At 48.8% G+C, this 20248-nt stretch overlaps 1 protein-coding gene across 3 annotated transcripts in view; it reads right to left on the reverse strand.

The window, feature by feature from the left end:
- KCNH1 (potassium voltage-gated channel subfamily H member 1) overlaps positions 1-20248 on the reverse strand; it is a 416698-nt gene that overhangs the window by 65612 nt on the left and 330838 nt on the right. The gene's annotated exons all lie outside the window — the stretch shown is intronic.

Raw genomic sequence — 20248 nt, forward strand, 5'->3', positions numbered from 1 at the left:
ACAAGCAACTGTGCTCAAGATGTTGGTGGAAAGTGGTCTCAGCTAAGTGGTTCAGTCACAGAGAGAGCAACGATGAGGGGAGACAGCCAAAGGGAGGAGACCAAGGGAAAGAAAGAAAGTCATCTGTTGCATAATGAGAAGGTGGGCTTCTCATTATGCATTAAGGTATGCTTAATGAATATTTTGATTGTTTTTCTTCAGTAACAAAAGACTACATGCTTCTCTGCTATCTTACCTTTTGACATTTAGAATTATGGACATTAGTCCTTCACTCAAGTAGTATTAGGTCCGTTAATATTTATACTCCTCTACTCAGGGTGGAGACCTCTGATCTCTTCCCTTTTCTATAGGTATTTACTCTCCAGGTCATCTCATACTCATATCTCATCCAGTACTATGGCTTTATATTAGATAGGTGGATAGGTAGATGGGTAGGTAGGTAGGTAGATAGATAGATAGCTCTCAAATTTATATAGCCAGTCTCTTTTTGATCTCTGATTCTGAAATCCTGATTCCACCCTCCCCCATCCCTCACACTCCATCCTCTAAAAGTTTTCATCAACTTAGTCTCAACTCCATCCTTCCATTTAATCAGGCCAAAGGCCTTGCAGTTGTCTACCACTCTCTCTCATACTCCCACAGGAACATCTGCTGTAGCATCCAACCACTTTTCCTCACACCTCTACTGCTACCATCCTGCACCAAGTCACCATCATTTCTTGTCTGAATTATTACAGTGTTTTCCTAACTGATCTCCCGGCTTCCATCCTTGTCCTATTCTGTTCTCAAAGTAGCTACCAGATTGATGTTTTCAAAATCTAAGTCAAAGCATATGACTCTCCTACTCAAAATCCTCCAACAGTTCCATCTGCCATAGAGTGAGAGTCAATGTCCACATATTGTCCTACAGGGATGAGTCTCCCACCTCCACCTCTCTGATTTCATCTCCAAACACTCTTCTCTCACCTATTCCACCCAACAATATTGGTCTCTTTGCTTCCTCTTGGACACCTGGGGCCTATGCACTTGCTGTTTCTTCTGTGTAGACCCTCTTCCCCAGATAACTACACAGCCTGCTCCCTCATATAATTTGAGTCTTTCCTCAAATGTTTCCTACTCTGTGTGAAGGCTTCTCTGACCACCCTATGTCAAGTGATTCGTGAAGGCACCAGTTTTGTTCACTGATATATGCCTGATACCTAACACAGCCTGACATATCAAAGACACTCATTACATGCTTTTGAAGGATGAGCAAATCTAGCTAAGTTGGTCATATGATCCAAGTTGGGACATTTGACCTTTCTCTCCTGGGTCTGTGAATCCTGAGGAATGGGAGGAAGGAAACACCAACTGGAGTGTATCCATCCCAGCAGTGGTGCCCTGACAGTCTTGGCCTGGATACCTGGCCTGTCCTGGATCCATTTTTTTCTCAGACTGACTCTTCATCTATACCTTCAATTCTGTGAGCCACTCTACCTCTTTCCAATAAACTCTCTTTCTTTTTCAAATTAGCCAGTGTCATTTTCTGTTGTGTGAAAACTTAACAACTTTAATTGACGGGCCGTCTCATTTCCCGATTCTTGTTCTCTCCTGCTCTGAGTTCCCCAGCCACTCAGCAGAAGTGTTACACGTTCCATGAGAGTTCTAGTCAGACTAGTTTAGTTGTCTTGCTATTGACATTCTAAGAACTCTTCTCCCCTAAAATGTCACTTTTGTACTAAAAATAATACTAACAGGCTCCCATATTCCTTTATAGCTCTAAAGTGTAGGTTAACTCCTCATTTTACTGAAAAGAAAATGGAAGCCCAAGAACTGAAGTGGCAGAGTGTGTGAAAAGAGTCCAGAGTTTAGAGCTTGGTTGCTAAAGAAAGAACACAGAATTGAGAGGGAGAGTGGCCAACTGTGTGCTCAAAAATGCTCATTCTCAGTCCTGCCAAGTGCTAGAACAGTAGAGTCAGTCATCTTCCTGCACAGTGTCTAGGACTGATCCCTTCCGCCTAAAGCATAGCTGCTGGAATACGACAGCCCCCGCAAGCAATAGCTTGAGGTCCCCACTGGACTGCATCGTTTGCTTTCTTGCCTTTGCAAGGCCGTGTCTGGCCATGGAAAATCCTCAGAGATGATGCCCACCTGGCAGGAGCCAAACCACCATGAGCTTTGTCTGTTGGGCTGATCCTGCACAATTTCTCTGACATCACCAGGCTTGTTTTCATTGGAAGGAGAGCAGCAGGGATCAGAGAGAAAGAAATGCTGGTAAAAGCTCTTTAACAGTCTGGCATGAGTGTCCACTGATAGTATTTCTCAACTCTAACTGAAATCAGCCATAGGGCTTTAGCCAAAATGAATTTTCAGTCTAAGATTTCTGGAAGTTCAGAAGGCATCTTAACTGAATGACCAACAGTTGATCAGCACCCTGGACAGTGTCCTCCATGAGCCCAAAGAGGATGGACCCCTGAAACCAGCTCCAGGAGGCCAGGTCCTACACTCTGCAGGTGGAAGAGCCCAGCTGTTCCATCTTAGTGCCTGTCCTCAAGATCACCCCAGAATACCAGGAGGAAAAACAAACACATGAACACAAACAAACAAAAAATCTGCAGCAACTCCGTAGAGTAAAAATATCAGGCTGCTGGAGGGATAAGAGCTAAAAAAAGATAGTAAAGCTTTCTGGAAAAGAGAGGCCTACTCAGAGCTTTGAAGGAAGGGAGGAGCTTGGTGTGATAGAGAGACGGGTACACAAGGCAGGAGGGCACAGACAGATAAAGACGAACCAGACAATCAAGTCTGACACACTGATTTCCGTCAATACATTAGAAGTGTTCCCCCATCACACCAGGAAATAGCATCTCTGAAAAGAATGCCCAACCCTGTCTTCTTCAAATTATATTCAGTTATATTCTTCAAACAGTCTCAAAATCAACTCTCTGATAAAGCTCTTTTCATTCCCTCCTATCTTTTTCTAAAAATGGACTGTTACCTTCTAACAATGGTGACTATATTTAGACCTGATGAAATGTTAGCCATGCTATGAGACCTCTCACTTTCAGCGCTGCGGTTCCTCTCCTGATTACTCAGCTCTATTGTTTCTGGGTGCATTTTTCCTTCCTTTATTCCTAGATCCTCAGTCCTACCCTCTGCCAGAACTGTTCTCTTCTGGAAAGCTTTTAGAATTTTACTTACAGGCTGCCAATGTCTTATTTCCTTTGCCCGTTGTTATTTACCTGTCGGGATTCAATTAGGCGAATTAGAAATAGTCACCTCCCTTTCTCCCTACTTTGAGAAAAAGTCTCTGATTAAATTTTATGATTAAAAACTATTTTTCTTTATTCAAGAGCCTTTTGAGGAACCAAACTCAGGCTAGTGAGAGCCAAAACACACTCAGCATGTCTCTTTCATATGGTAATGACAGGGAGTGAGGAGCAAGGGATGAAGAGCATTTCTGCAACAATGGACGAGAGGGAGGAATCCTAGATCATCAGGCAGAGCCAGTTCCAGAGGCCAAGACTGGGAAAGGTAGCTGTCTCAAAACCAGAATTGAAGCAATGCCTTCAGTCACTCCTAATCAGAGTGATCAACGTGTCTGCTTTCTCCCCATAAGATCAAGTCTCTAAAGAGATGAAATAACTTCCACCTGAAGGGACACGTGCTCATTTAAATTGGCCCACTGTGGGCTTTGATCACCTGTCACTGGGGCCCTTCAAATGGCTGGGGGGAGGGCTTTCTTTTTTTCTTTTCTTTTTTTTTTTTTTTGCGGTACGCAGGCCTCTCATTGTCGTGGCCTCTCCCGTTGTGGAGCACAGGCTCCAGACGCGCAGGCCCAGCGGCCAGGACTCACGGTCCCAGCCGCTCCGCGGCATATGGGATCTTCCCGGACCGGGGCACGAACCCGTGTCCCCTGCATCGGCAGGCGGTCTCTCAACCACTGCGCCACCAGGGAAGCCCGGGAGAGCTTTCTGAATCATGTCACCACATGACTCACGATCATTAAGACGTAGAAAATAATAGAATCTTGCCAAACTTCCTCTTCACTTTGGCTTCTGTAAACATAGAGCCTACCAACAATGGGATGGATGAATTCATATTACTAAACCAAAACACACTGGTAAATATAACACACTCAGTATAAATGGTGCAGGAAAATCCCCAAAGGCAAGAAGAGTGCAGAGGGACCAGGCCAAACAGAGTCCTCCTTAGCAGTCTTGTTCCTCAGGACTTCTTGTACAGGCGCGGGAGGAGGAAGGAGGAGGGACAGGGAAAACACAGCAGCTGTAAAAGATGGGGCCAGGCAGAAGTGAAGATTCAGGCCATCTTCCTTCCTGGGCCTTCAAGCCCTGGGCCTTGACACTAAGCTGCACCTGAGCAATTGTTCTACCCAAGCCCTGCTGCTGGGAAGCAGGCATGAGGAGGATGGAGGTACAAGTGCTGAATGCAAGGCCCTCACAGAGAGCCCTAGCCCACAGAGTGTGCATCCCAAACTTGTAAGCAGATAGGTTGGCGGTCCCCAGAGAAAGAGAACCAGGAATGGTTTTCTTGACATAAGAGAACCCATTTTGGCCTAAGCCATTTTGTGATCTGAGCTTGGCCACAACGCTTCCCCTTGAACAGGTCTCAGTAATTAACGATCTTAAAAGAACAAAGGAGCAGTGGTTAAGAATCCACCTGCCAATGCCCGGGACATGGGTTCGAGCCCTGGTCTGGGAAGATCCCCCATGCCATGGAGCAACTAAACCCGTATGCTCTACTATTGAGCCTGCGCTCTAGAGCCCGTAAGCCACAACTACTGAGCCCACATGCCACAGCTACGGAAGCCTGTGTGCCTAGAGTCCATGCTCCGCAACAAGAGAAGCCACCGCAATGAGAAGCCTGCCACCACAACGAAGAGTAGCCCCCGCTCGCTGCAACTAGAGAAAGACCGCACACAGCAACAGAGCCAACACAGCCAAAAATAAATAAAATAAATAAATAAATAAATAAGTAAATAGAACAAGGGAATGCAGGAACAGAGGAACAGAGGAAAGGCCAAACAATAGTGCAGTGATAAAGCAGAGTCCTAATCCCCCCTCAAGGGATGTATATAATAATATATCTTTGAGTTCTACAGGAAATAAGGCTCCCACCCAGGTGGAAGATGGAATGATGATGTTGACCCCTGACTTCAACCAACTAAAGCCTGGACTCTGTGGACCTTGATCCCAATTCTACTCTGAGTTCTCCTCTGCTTAAGCCCCTTCATGAATATGCATGTACCTGTAGCCTAAAACTTCCCCAATTTTGCTGTTGGGGAAGACACTGCTTTGGGAATGATCCTCAGTGCTCTCCTTACTTGCTGCAAATAATAATAAATGCTTCCTTCTCCTATCTTTGGCTTGGTTGTGTCTTTTGGCTCGACACCCAAGAGGTGAACCTGAAACAGTAGGGAAGGGGGCAACCTTTAAAAGAATGACAGCCATTGGGGATATGACACAAACTGGTTAGAACCAACCAGGTCCAAGACGGCAGAAGACTCCACTTCCAGTAAACCTTGAGCCTCATTATATGCTCATTGTAATACAGCATGCTAAATGACACACCCTCAGGCGCCATGACAGTTCCGAGGTCGACCATAAAAGGCCCCAAAGTGGGTGGGGCCCAGTTCCTGGAAATCCCCACCCCTTACCCCAAATAGTTGGAATAACCCTTCCACTCATTAGCCTATGAAATTACCCAGCCCATAAAAAGTAACCGCACCATATTTCGGGGCTGCTCTCACTTTCCAAGACGACCCCATGCCCTGGGGCTGCTCTCGCCTTTTGAAACGGACTGCATTCTTTCTATGGAATGTGTCTCTCTCTAAATAAATCTACTTCTTGCCTATCACTTTGCCTCCCACTGAATTCCTTCTGCACTGAGACATAAAGAACCTGAGCCTTAGAAAGTGAATGATTCTAATTAGAAGACCATTAGAATTCTAATTAGAAGACCATGGGCTCAAGTCCCAATCTGGGTTTCGTCGGGGTTTGAGTCCCAACCTGAGGTGTGTGGTTTCAAGCCCAGTTTTCAGGCGACACATTGAGTGTACCGCCAATATTCTGTGTGCCGGAGACCAGCCTTAGGTACCAAGTGGCAAGAGTCAACATCCTGCCAATCTGAAAGGACAGCCAGCCGGGGCACTTGGGGACCCCTGCAGTGACCGTCTGTGTTAATTAACTTGACATCAATGTGGAAGTGTTCTAAAGAACTGCATTAAAAAAACCTGTTGGGGCTTCCCTGGTGACGCAGTGGTTGAGAGTCCGCCTGCCGATGCAGGGGACACGGGTTCGTGCCCCGGTCCGGGAGGATCCCACATGCCACGGAGTGGCTGGGCCCGTGAGCCATGGCCGCTGAGCCTGCGCGTCCGGAGCCTGTGCTCCGCAGCGGGAGAGGCCACAGCAGTGAGAGGCCCGCGTACAGCAGAAAAAAAAAAAAAAAAGGAGTAGAGTAGACAGGACTCCTGGCAGGCAAGATTTGGCTTAATTTGCCTGAGGTAAATTGATTACTGATAGTGCCCTCATAACTCCTGGAAGGAAGACAACTGGGTGAGCTGCCAGGGCTGAGTCAGGAAGTCACCTGCTGGAGCCCAGGGCAAGTGGGGATGACGCCGCACAGACGCAGGCCTTCTCAGAAGCAACAAGTTAGGGCGCAGAAAGGCCGAGAGAACAAAAACAACGAAGAAAATGACAATGGATCAAACCTAGTCACCATGAATTCTGAAGGAATTATTCTATTTCTGGGAATTTCGCTGGAACAAATCTTATTTTATTTCTGAGAATTTGGCTGGAGTAAATCTTAGCAAAAGGGGACCATTGGTTCAAGCAGACCTTTGGCCAAGGAGAGTTGTCATAAAAGGATTCCCTTCACTCAACCAGAAGTCCTTATGTACTAGTACCCATGGCTTTTCTCTCTGAGTCCACACCTGAGCCAGCTGGAGTCCAACAGAGGTAAAGTGGGATTCCTTATTTGAGAGTCCCATACCCTCCCTTTCCTGTGGGCTCAACGCCCAGACCCCTGAATCACTCGTAGTTTTCCTGGGCACACAGCAACGCTTGTGGGATTGGGCTGAATTACAGAGGGAGCATTGTGGTTCACGTCTTAGTCTGCTTCTGCTGCCTCAGGCACTTTCCCAATAAAGGACAGTAAATAAAGGCCCTGGCTAGGTCCCTAATGCCCTACCCTCCCAGCTCTCACCTGTGGATGAGGTCCCAGAGAAGCTGCCTGGAAGGTAATCATACCTGGAGCGGGTTTAATGAGTTGCGGGAGCCTAATGCAGAGGAAGAGGAAGAATAATGGACCTGAGAGATTCAAGTTATAGAAAGAGATCAGTGCAGCTCCGTTCATGGTATGTCTGTGTCTGTGTGTATCTGATTGTGTTTTCAGGGGCGGAGGATACTACAAAAATACTTCAAAGCATTGTCAATGGCATTATTTATAGGTCCAGAAAATGTATTGCAGCAGGAAGGAAATAAGAAAGAAGATAGAGATTAAAGCACTGAGAAGAGATTAAGAGTCAAGGAAGGGAGCCATCTGTAAATGTTTCATGTGATAAAGACGTTACTTCACAAAAGATGGGGGAGAAATGTGAACTTCTGGCCAAAGCAAGAGGCATGGAGGGTAGAGGAAAGAGATGAGAGCCTGGGGTTGGGGGCCTGCCCACCAGACAGCCCCTGCCATTTCCCTAGGTGGCAGGGAAGGCGCTGTGTAATTGGTTCCTCACCAGTTGTTCGGAGGCTGCTAATTGAGCAATTACAGTCAATCCGAGTGCCTTGGGAGAAATGGTGGGAATACAGGCAAGATCAGCTTTCCAAGGAGGGCCAGGCCGCCTCATGGAAAGGCTTTGGGGTCAGATCTTTAGATAGCTCTCCCACTGGGGTAGAAAGAAATACTCGCAGTCACCGTCTCTACCTGGGCGGTCCTGGGGGAGAGGGACTGGGACTGTTCACTGGCCTGAGTAGGCCTGACAGCCTGGGGTGCTGGTTACAACCAGAGGGGTGGAACCGAGAACCCTCAAGGCCTCGCAGGAAGCCAGGCTGCCGGCGTGGGAGTGAGGGATCGGGAAATCCAGCACAAGCACCTGTTTCTAGGAGTGAGGACTGGGGCTAATGTAGCCTCTGGCCCGGCCGTCAAGAGAGATCATTAAACAATTCAGCTTCAATAATCGAGAGCAGTTGTGAGTCTGCTGGTGACCAACCCAAACCTCAGAAAAGCAGAATCAGTCTCAAGAGTTGGAAGTGACCCTACTTATTCACCCCTAAAAGCTCGTATGCCTGCTATGTGCCAGGGCTGTGAGCAGAGCTGCCCCAGGACGACCCAGGGATCTCACCCTGCATTGTTTGGGCCGTGAGCCAGCTGAGACTGGGAGCGTCCCCTTCTCCCTGTGGGCAGGGTGGCGCTCAAGCGGTGCTTCCCAGGGGCGGGGGATCTCCATTCTGTTGGAGTGGGGTCTACAGCTTCTCCGGGTACCAGGCAGCTAGCTTCCCCAGACTACTCCTGTAATCCGCTGGTTCCCCAGCTCCAGCCTGCCTGTGCCGAGGCCCTTCTAGGCCCTTCATGCCGGCCTGCTCTTTCCCTTACTGTCTGAGAGGGAAGATACGCGAGCGGTGGGGTCCCTCCGCTGGAACGCAGACCCGGAATGGGCCCCGACACCTCTCTTCATGTCTCTCTTCTCTTACTGACCTTCAGCCCACGTAAGGCTGTTCCTTAACCCATGCCGTGTGACCCTGTAGAACTGGTCCCAAACCCTAATGCAATGGTTCTCAAGATTTAGAGCCATTAGGATCATGACAGGAATGGAAATACAGGTTTCTGGATCCAGCTCCAGAGATCCTAAGTCAATAGATCTAGGGTAGGGCCAAGAATTTGCCTTTCCAGCCAGGGACCACACCTTGGGAACCACTGCCTAATGCCTGAGAGGCAAAGATCAGAGGGACCCAGCCTGTAACACACAGGTACCGTTAATTACTGGGGATACAGCCGGGGAAAAAACTCTGAGAAGCAAATATCAAACAAAGATTGTATATTTAAAATTATAAATTGTTTAAGGCTACAAAGGAGAAAAAGGGTGCTGTGAGTAAAAGCCAATAAGAGGACTAACTTGCACTGGGAGCACGAGGGTCAGGGGAGGTCTCTGGGAGGAAATGCTTTATGGGGGCGTTGTATCCCCTCCATTTTTTGGGGAAACAGGATTTAAATATTCTCCATTTTTTTAAAATATGGAAATTGCTATATCCAAACTCTATTTCCAGATATCCATTTGCTCCTGAAAGCAGCTGAAAAGACCTTTGCTATGTAGGCCAGTTGAGAAACTACGGTCACCAGACTTAAACGCCACCTATCCGGGATAATGTGATGCGAGGCAGAATTCATGCTAGAGCATGCCTTGGCTTTGCTCCCGGGCAGAGCTGGTTTCACTCTGTCAAGGGGCCACAGCTGCAAGGGCACAGAGGCCAGGTCCTGGGACGATGCATCGTGTGTAAGATACAGGAGGCTAATAGGACCCAACAAGCCGTGCTCCTGAGTCCAGCTGGACTCTGTGGGGATGGAGGGGAAGGGTGGGAATTTGGGTTCTCTTACTGCATGATTTCCACTCCTTAATGCCCAACCTTGACCATCAAAAACAAAACAAAAACACACATACACACACCACATTCAATGTGTCTCACAGACAGCCACTTTTCAAAGATCAGAAGGAGAAAGAAATCCTCGGTTAACGGAGGAGTTATTGAGCAACTATTATGTATAGAAGTACATATAATCCCCCAAACATAGTCCCCACCCTTGAAATCCTTAGATTTGTCTTAGAGACAGCACGGTGCCTAGCACAGGGCAGCACATTAGGAAGAAACTCAGTACTGGGGAATGGTAATAAAAACAACCAACAACAAAAACAATGTTATGGTATTGTGTCAATTATATAACCATAATCATAACTCTGCCAAAATATGTTGCTTCCCTAGGAGGGGAGCTTCCCAGGCCAAGATCAACAAACACAGGCCCTTCCAGAGGAGACCCAAACCCTTGTACCAAAGACCCTCCTGGCCCACTCCAAGCGGACATCCACTTTGAGGTGCTTTTCTAACTGCAAGGCTGGATCTGGCTTTGTGGAGACCTGTCCCCTTCCCCGACTGGGCTGTCTGACCCCCCCCCCCCATGGCTCCTGTCACCCAGAGGCCTCCCTGCACTAGACCCCTTGAGCCAGGCCTGCCCCTCCTCAGCTTTCTTTACAGTCTCAGGCCTGAAACCCTTACACTGTTCTGCCTGTTCCTGCTGTCCCTGGCTTCAGCCTTCTAACGTTTCCTGTTCACAGCCTCTCCTCACCCTACATTTGCTCTGCTTTGGCCTCCTTGCTCTGCCCGAGACTGAATTCTCCCTCTGGCTCTACTGCTTTCGGCAGCCAGGTCTCACCTGGCTCTGGAGGCTCAGCCCTGGACACCGTCCAGTCTCCCGTCCCACTCAAACGTCGTCAGGGTTCCCACCAGGTTCACTTAGCCCCTCAAGAAGAACCCAAATAGGACAGGCCTCCAGCGCACCTGGCTGGGCAAGAAAGTTGCCCATGGCAACCTCAGAGCCCAGGCAGGCACACCGCCTGTACACAGACAGGCAGACGGGATGTAGGGCACCAGGGAAGGCTTTTGGGAGTGTTTTCAACTGGGCTTTTAAATAAGAAGGGATGATATTGGATGGGCAGGTTTTCGCTAGCGCGAGAGAGGATACCTAGTATAGGGGGATTGAACAGCAAACAAAGGACAGCATGGGCAGTACTCAGAGAGTCCCAGAGAGAAATAGCTCAGTACTATGCTCAGAACCTCAGTGTCAGGGTGAGAAGGGACCTTCACCATCATCTCTCCGGCAGGCCCTCACCTCCCCGGCAGGCCCTCACCTCCCCACCCTGACTGTGGCCCCAGGGAGACCGCCTGTTTTCACCATCTGAGCCCTGGGTGATGGCAGCCGTGAGCTGTTTCTACACAGAAGCACTCCCTCTCCGCCCCAGGGATCAGTGTTCTTGGGCCTCTCAACATCTTTGGCCACTTGGGGAAGAACAGTGGACTCCAGGGTACAGGCCTGGGAAGATACAGATTCCTCATCCTTTCCCCTCTGCACGTGTCAACCAGAGCTGCCTACAGCCCTGCCACTCAAGTGTGTTCCTCAAAGTGTCCACAACCAGCAACGACAACATCAGCCGGGCACTCGTTAGAAATGCAATTCTGACCCCTCCCCAGACCCGCTGAATTAGAATCTGCATCTTAGCAAGACTGAAGCTGATTTGTGTGCGCATTAAAGATTGAGAGGCGCTAGTTTACAGCGCTCACCTGGGGAGGAAGCAGCTCCCCTCGGCCACCTCTGTCAGTGCAGTGTTCTCAGGGCCCTTGTTGGAGGTGGGGGGATCCAACGCAGGCACACACGGGCGGGTGGCCCAGTGGAAAGGACGTGGGATTTGGAGTTGGAGGATCTGTGTTCGAGTTCTATTTTGCCACATACTCCCACACTTCCCTTGTTTGAGCCTCAGGTTTTGCATGGAGAAATAAGAGCATCAACCTCACCAAGTTACTGCAAGGATCAGATGAGATAAAATATGTGAAAGTAAAGTGGGTGCAGACGTTAAAACGGTGTGTGCACCACACGCAGAGACATGCACACGTGATAGATTTTGAAGCAGATGGTCACCCAGCCCATGGCTTCAACAGATTCAGCTACATGGAGGACATTCAAGGGCAGCAACAAGTAGGTCCTGACAAGTTCATCTGGGGCACAGAGGGAAAAATCAGACATAGCTTTGGGTCTGGTGGAAACTGAGCCAGGGACAACGCTCAGGAATTGAACCTCTCCTCCTAATCTTCAGTTTTGTAAGCCAAGTCATGGGAAAGGAATCATGGTCTTCGAATTGTACTTTAAAATCTCTTAAGCTGTAGGTGGCAGCTTTTTTGTCCTATTCACAGCCAGGCCAGGATGGGATTATGGGGAATCAAAGGATAAAGATGGGAATTACAACTCAAGTAGGGACAGGTGATAGAGGATGTGATCTCAGAGGCCTCCTGCCAATGCTGCGTTGCTTAGGACATTAGTATCTATGCTCTGCAGAGCAGACAGGGTGGGCAGGTAGCCTTAGAATCCAAGTTTGGTTAAGGCTGATAAGAACATTAGAGTTCACTCAACTTTCTCATTTTACAATGACCAAAACTGAGGTTAAGAACGTGCCCTAATGGTAAACTTGTGGTAGAACCCAGGTCCCGACAGCTAGTCCAGGCCACCAGGTACTTTCCCCAAGAGGTCCTGCTGCATTCAATCACTTAGGAGCCCCCAGAGGAAGAATGATGGGCGGTGGGTGGGTGATAAGCTGGCAGGAAGGAGTTTCCTGGGGAGAGCTTTATGGAAGAGGCATCTTTGTGTTGCGGCTCCAGAGAGGGGAGGGTTCTGACTGGGATCAATCCTCCCAGGACCTCTTTGATGGGATAAAGGCAAGCAATTGGGTGGGGGAGGAGAAGTGAGTGGTTGCCTGGGAGGGTCAGCTACTTGGATCAGGTGAGTGTGGGTTGAGGTGGAACAGAAGAGACAGCAGGAATATGCGGACGCTGCTGGCTGGTGGGAAGTTCACAGTCACATTTATGAGACTGCACTGGGGGAAGCCCTGGGGAGGCTGTGCAGGGCCAGAGCCAGACAGACACCCACCTGCAGGTAAGGAAAGCGGTTTTAGTGGCCATATGACAAATGTCTAGAGAGAGATGGAGGCTGACTTACAATTCAACTCACAGAGATTTTCAGCAAGAGTCAGGAGAAGGTGAGCGTGGAGTAGGGTGACCAGTTTGCCTGGGACTGAGGAGTTTCTGAGGATGTGGAGCGTTAAATGCTGAAACCAGGATAGCCCCAGGCAAATTGAGATGACTTGTCACCCTGAGGGGGAGCAGCCAGCCGGGCCTGAGGGCGCCTGATGGAGACAGGTGAATGAGAAAGCTGGCTGAGAACACGGGGCCCCACCTGCGAACTTTAAACTTGAACCACAAAGGCAGGGTGAGTGGCAATTTAGTTGGGACTCTAGTAGCCTAAACTATTGTCTAATGAGTGCCAGGCCCTGGAGGAAGAAATGCAAGGAATAAAAATACAAGGCCCCCAAATCCAGAGGAAAAATTAAGTATGTGCTTAATCCTACATGAAACCATGAGTGATAGCTCCTCTAAAGGACAAACAAAATAGCAGAGGAGAGAGAGATTCTAGCTGGACGCAGACTGAGGGAAGAAGTGGGAAGAAGAATCCGAGCTGGGGTTTGAAGACTGGCTTGGTCTGAAGGGAGGTGGTGAGGAAGGGTGAAGGACATCCTGAGGGAGAGGACACATGCAGAAGTAAGTACACAGCATGTTCTGTAACTTGTGGGGCTGGGCATCGGACAACAGCATGAAGATGCAACGTGCATTGCAGCTGGAATATGAGCTTATATGAGATCCCTGGGCCTGGACTTTATTCTGAGACTGGAAAAATCCATCAAAGATTTTCAGAACAAGAAAACGACAGAGATCAGAGCTAGACAATCAACAAAGGGTTGTTCTTAACCATTTGCAGGGAAGGGGAGTCCATAACCCGCTTAGGTATTACTTACTGCACCTCATAACCTTTACCAGCAGGAAGTTCTCTCTAATGTCTAATACAAAGCTCTTTTCTGTGACCCTGATGTTTCCTGTGCTTTGTGAATCTCTATGTCAAACCGAGAGTTCCACAGGGTTCAAAGGAGACACTACTCAAGAGAACGCAAAGGAAAATGATATTTTATTCTGGGACTTGAAGGATTAACCAAATACTGGGACTTTATTCCAAGAACCATGAACCATCCAGGAGAAGAAACACAACTTACACAAGACTATTCCTTATGAGAAAAAAAATTCCTGTGCTGGAAATGTACTCAAGGAAGAGATGAAGGGAGAGGAGGAAAGGGGAGCAGAGGAGAAGGAAGGAAGAAGGAAGGATGAGGAGGTAAAAGTGTAGAAAGAGGAAGAAGAGAAGGCAGATGAGGAAGAGGAAAGGGAGGCATACTGAGTTAAACGACACCCTTCCCCGTCAGATATATCCAAGTCCTAAATCCCAGTACCAGTGAATGTGACTTTATTTGGAAAGAGGGTCTCAGCAGATGTAATTAACTTCAGGATCTCGAGATATGATCATCCTGGATTTAGGGTGGGCCCCGAATCCAATGACTGGTGTCTTTATAAGTGAAAGGAGAGGGAGGTTTGATGCACAGAGGCCAAGGGCGAAGGCCATACAGAGGCAGAGATGGACGTTATGCCCCCACAAGCCAAGGGACGCCAGGAGCCACCAGAAGCTGGAAGAAGCAAGGAAGGATTCTCCCCCAGAGCCTTCAGAGGGAACCTGGCCCTGCTGCCACCATTTCTGACCTCTGGGCTCCAGAAGTTGTGAGAGAATAAATTCCTGTTGTTTTTAGCCCCGCGGTGCGTGGTCATCTGTTACAGCAGCTGCTGCAGCAGACTAACGCACTTGGGGATCCCCTGTGTGAGTGCGTGTTGGGAGACGGTGGGGAGATACCAGTGTACCGACCTAGAGAAGCTTCTGGTCTGATGGTTTTCTTTACCCTGGGAAGCCCCAAGGAAATCTGAGACTGCTAGGCCATACAGGACATAGTCGTAAATAATAGTAGAGACGTGCAGATAACGTGGAAACAAAGTCAACTACAATTGAAACTTGAAGTCCAAATGCCACCGACAGCCTAAGAAAGCCTGAGGCCAGGCTCCTCCGTGGGGCTGTCCTTGGCCTCAGTGACAGGAAGCGTCAACACGTGCCCTGGACATTTGTTGTCAGTCCCAGGCCAGGGCCTCGGACGCACGATTCCCACTGCTTCTATGGAGGAGTATCTTTTGTTTCCTGAACCAAAGCCTCAGGATCATAAATAACCCATGGTAAACCCACTGGGGGCTTGTAGGCATGAATTATTTGTAAATGCCATGAAAGGCCCCTGGCCTAGAAGGTCCTGCACCCAGAGTGCATTACATGCACGGTTCCTATTCTCCCCAGGCCCTTCCCCAGCCCTATAATCAGCCTATTGTACTTACGAAGGATTTGGGGCTCAAGCAAGTAGCCCCAAATGGGGACATTTACCCTCCATAAAGTACACATGTAGATGAATAACCACGGATCACCACGTGGCTCATGACAGGGTTTCTGAGCTTACAGATGTCAGGTGAATCTTTACCGCTCATGCAAAGGAAGAAAAAACTACTTCCCTAGCCAAGCAAAGCGGACCCGACAACACCAGCTGGTGAAGGAACAAGATGCTTGGGGTGATTGGATCCAGGGAATGGTTGGTGGATTATCCAGCTCTCTTCTCCCTGGCTGCTTCCTTTAGGACTAGTATTTGACAGGAGGAAATGCTGCGTGTGTGCACGTGAGTACACACACACACACACACACACACACCCCCACACATACACGGCAACAGCAACACTGCTGGCAGACAGCCCGCAAACCTCTAGCCATGGATGTGAGAAGGGCTCGCGTGCCCACGTGCAAACAGTGCCTGGCTCTGCAGAAGGAGACAGCAGCCAAAGCCCACACAGGGACAAAGGGGCAGCTGCTTATGCTCTGGCCCCCTCTGTGAGCCCTGAGCACATGAGCAGTCGCCAGCAGTGCGGAGCGGGGAGGAAGAAACACAGAGCACCACGGGTGCTACCCCTGCACATGGCATGGGACGCAGCTGTGCTGTCAGGTGAGTTGGGCTGGGGGACATGGAGAAACACTGCTTGAAGTGACTGATGATAGACTCCAAGGAGTTTTGTCCCTGGGACCGTAATTAGGAGCACCAGCCAGCAAGCCTTGTGCCCAAAGCATCCCTGTTCAGGTTCTAACCTGAGAGAAACGTCAGAGTGGAATTAGGAAGGTGCTGAAACACAAAGCCCAGGATGAAGAGCCTGGCAGCTTCTCAGCTGCCCCGACATGCAGTGAAACAAACAGTGAAACAAAGCCGCTCTGCTGCTGGATTCATCTGGCCTTGAGGCAGAAGGGTTGAGAAAATTGAATTTGGAACGCTGGCTCTGCCCTGGGTTTTTCTTCCAGCCCAGCTCACAGTTCGGGGTTAGCAAAGGCATCTGCCTCCCTGCGCGAAATTTCAGCTGTGCACAGCAAGGACCGGGTTCCCCTCTTCGATAAATAATGCCCGCCAAATCCGCTCATCCCCCTGCAGCTCTCCAGTCACAGGTATCCTTTGCCTTTATTTCTCTCTCCCCTTTCTTTCCCTTAGCCCAATTCTTTCCCCACACCCTCACTGTCCTAGAGCAAAAGGAAGCGGCTTCCTCTCAGAGCAAGTTTTCTGAGTCCTCCCCAGAGCCAAGTGAAAACCAAACAGAGAGGACGTCGGAGAAAGCAGCACCCTTCACACCCCACCCCCACCCCGAGCCTTACATAATCATTGCATCATCTCTTCTATGAAATCGAGTTCAAATTCCTGTGGCAAAATTCCTCCAACTGCTTGAGAATGGGACTTCAGGGAAGGAAATGTCACCAGTTTACTACATGGCCTGCTGCTAGCTAGAGTCCTGAGTAGTGTATTTTGTGAAGATTTTCAGTATTGTTTTAATTGAGATATAATTGACAAGTACCATTCTATTAGTTTCAGGTGTACAGCATAATGATTCAATGTTTGTAGATATTGTGAAATGATCATTGCAAGTCCAATTAACAACGGTCACCAAGGATTTTAAGTGATCTGTGCCAATTCCTAACTCTGCAGGTGTTCTCTTCTTTTTCCATGTCATTCTCCCACCCGCTGCCATCTGCCATAGGATTTGTCCCAGGCCTGGGGAAGCCCTCTCCCTGTTTAAGTTACTGGGACCAGCTTCTCTTCTCCATGCATCCAGTTGGTTACACAGGTCCAACACGGTTAGATGCACTATCACACCTCACCAACAGGAGGCGCCAAATGTATGATGTGCTCCAGCTGGAGAAGTGCAAGATTTTCCCTGCGATAATACAAACAAGCACCCTCTTTTAAAAATTCATACTCTGTGAACCAGAAGCTATTTCATGTCTGGTTTAAGCACTTGCGAGGAGTGTGCTGGGAAATGCAGCAGAACGCAGGAGCTGTCTGCAAATAGATCTCCGAGGAAAAAGGCACCATCCTCGGCATGCTGCCTGTAGCAAGGGGCTTCTTAAAAATTAAATCTGTTCTGGAAAATGCGCAGGCTTTTGCTATTATAGGCAGCCCAGGGACAGTCAGGTGGATGTAAAAGCCTGGAAAGTAAAAAGGTTTGAGTTGCTGCTGGGTTCCTATAACACTGTTGGGTACAGAAGAGATAGCAAGCTCACTCTAGACCCCGGAGAGCATCATATCCTAGTCCACTTCTCCTTGGGGTCTCTAGACACCTCTAGGAAAGGGGAATCCTGAAGCTGCCCTCGCCTGTAAGTCTGGGACAAATGCCCTTTTGAAGTCTTCAAGCAACCTCTTCATAGGTAAAACCAGGTGGAGTTTTAGAAAAAAAGAAAAAAGAAAAAAAATTGAGAGGTGAGGAGACTGGCTAGTGGTTCCCTCAGCCGGCCCTCTCTTCTCAGATTCTTACTGATTAGATTCACTATTTTCCCGTCATCCATGCAGCCATTTAACCAGCCATCTCTACGTCCTGTCCACCATGAGGCATGAAACCAAGCAGGACCCTGTGGGGCTCCCGGGCAAGGAAGCCCTTCTGTGTCCCCCGTTTCTTGTTTGTAGGGAATAGACTCCAGCCTCTGTGACCTTCCCTGAGTTCCAAAGAGCAGATTGTAACAGTTGCTAATCAGGGAAGGGAGGGGATGCAGAGACAAGGCGGGGAGAAGTCAAGAAACAATAGTGCAGCCTTGGGGCAGGGTCCTGGTTCCCCCTCAAGGGATACACATAACAATATCTTCGACCTCTTCTACAGAACTAAAACCCCCAACAAATGGAAGATGTCAGCATTCTTCATTCCAGAGAAGACCACCTGAGGCCAGATTAAAAGGATCGGAGAAGCTCATCAAGAGATTACCTGAGGCCAGATTAAAGGAGTGCAGGCCCTACACATACTCTGATCTTATCCGCAACCCCACCCTTGAACCATCGCTATAAAACTCCTCACCAGATCTTCCCAGGTTGGGACAAACAATTTTTCGGGGCACAAGCCCGCTGTGCCCCCTTTGCCTGGCAAAGCTATAAAGCTCTTCTTTTCTACTTCACCCAAAACTCTGTCTCCGAGATTCGATTCAGCACCAGTGCATAGAGGCTGAGTTTTTGGCATCAGGCATGGTGGGGTCCCCTCCACAGGGCATAGAGTTGCCTTCCATAAGACACAAGTGTACCCCCATAGGACTGGATTTCTCTCCCAGTCAGGTAAATTCCCACCTCCCCTCCATCAAGATCCAGCTCAAAGTTACCCCCTCAAAGCCTTTGCTAACTACTCCTGGGCTAGAGAGGGCTTAGACTCATGGTTCTCATATGCCCGCTCTGACGTTAAGGCCTTTCCCCAGCCCTGGCTGTGCTCTGGGCCCCAGTGTGACTCTCCAGGCTGCCCAGCTGCGAATCTCCAGCCCAGCTGGCCACCCACTTGAGAGCTGAAGGTCATTCCTCTGGCCTTTCATGATGGTCTGGGACACACTGCAGCTCTGGACGTTCCAGCCACAGACCATCACAAGGCTTTTATGCCACCTCCATGGTGCCAGAGCTGACCCACGTGCCAAAGAGAGCTTGTCAGGAGGATCACTCTGCCTCCGATTTTCTGGTTTCTCTACTCCATCGTTCGATTATGCGACTCACCTGGATCCCCCTCCCCCTTCTCTGAACAAACAGCAAACCATCTAGCCCTGCGGTGCCTTCCAGGAGGCTGAGATGCCCTTAGGCCACAGCTCTCTAATGGAATTACACAGGAGACAGGCAGGGCACGCTGCAGCCTCCGAAGCCCTGTGTGGCTGACAGGCTCCTCAGGGGAACTGAGGGCACAGGGACCAGTGCTGCTATCCCTGGATCTGGGACATGGGGTCCACATTTAGAGGAGGGGCACAAAAGCAAGAGTACAGTCTTGGTGATTGCCAGACCTGGGCTCAAATTCTAGCCCCAATTAGCTTACTGGATCTGGGGCAAATTATTTAACCTAATTGGGCCTCAGGTTGCTCTGCACAGAAATGAGAAAATAATGCATAGAAAAGTTTCAGCGTGTACTTGGCTGGGAAACACTCAATATATGAGGGTGATTGTTATTCTTTTATGCTGGCATCAGTGGTACCTACAGAGGCTGAGAGATCTCTATACCCAGGGTCTGGGGAAGAAAAAATGGGAAAGGGATGGTGTGGGATATATGGGCAAAGATTAGGAGGGAGAAAGGAGAGGTGTCTCTACAGATACCATCTTACAGTCAAGGCTTCAAAAATCTATAGCAATAACAAGAGAAAGGCACATGGCCAATAAGTTGATGGACTTGTATGTTCATTTGTTGGTTGGCTGGTTGTTCGGCGAGACCATTCATTCATTCATTCACTCATTCATTCATTCAACTATTGAATGCTTACTTTGTACTAAGCTCTAAGAGAATTGATCAGGACAGAGGCGAGTCAGGCAGACAAAGGCTCAGCCCTCAAGGAGCTTCTATATAGCAAGAAAGACACACAGAGTTAATTGGAAGTATAGTGAGAGCTACCAGGGAGATGACCAGTGCTTACTGGATCAAAAGGACACAGGGTCTCACCTATACCAGAGAGACTGAAGAGAAGCTATATGGAGTCCTGGCCTGACTGTGGATTTACTCTAGAAGTTTAAGTTAAGGAAAGGCAGGACAAGACCATTAAGCGACACTGGTAACAAGTAAATTACACTCAACAAAGTTTGCAGTGAGAAGCACCAAAATTGGGTAGCTCCGTGACACACATTATACTAGAAACCATCTACACAGGCATCTGGGCTGGGATAGATTTGCGTGTGAGCTCCTGATGCCAGCATCCCAAGCTCCCTTGGAGGGGTTGAACTCACATTTGATTCCTTTATTCTAACATCTCTTAGAAGGTAGTTATCATTATGACAGGCAGTCTAGGTTCAAATCCTGACTTTCCACTAACGAAGAGCAGGGGCTGGAATAAAAACCTCCATGACTCACTGGCAAAATTTATAAGAATGAGCTCATAGCCAAAGAGAAAACTTTTCAGAGTAGGAAGAGCATTTAAATGGGAACAAGGAAGCTCAGACACGTGGCAGATGAGGTAGGAACGTGAAATCTGACTGAGCCAATAAAATAACCAGAAAGTAACTTGC

This window comes from Globicephala melas, chromosome 1, assembly GCF_963455315.2.
Source record: "Globicephala melas chromosome 1, mGloMel1.2, whole genome shotgun sequence".
In the NCBI taxonomy this organism is placed as follows: domain Eukaryota; kingdom Metazoa; phylum Chordata; class Mammalia; order Artiodactyla; family Delphinidae; genus Globicephala; species Globicephala melas.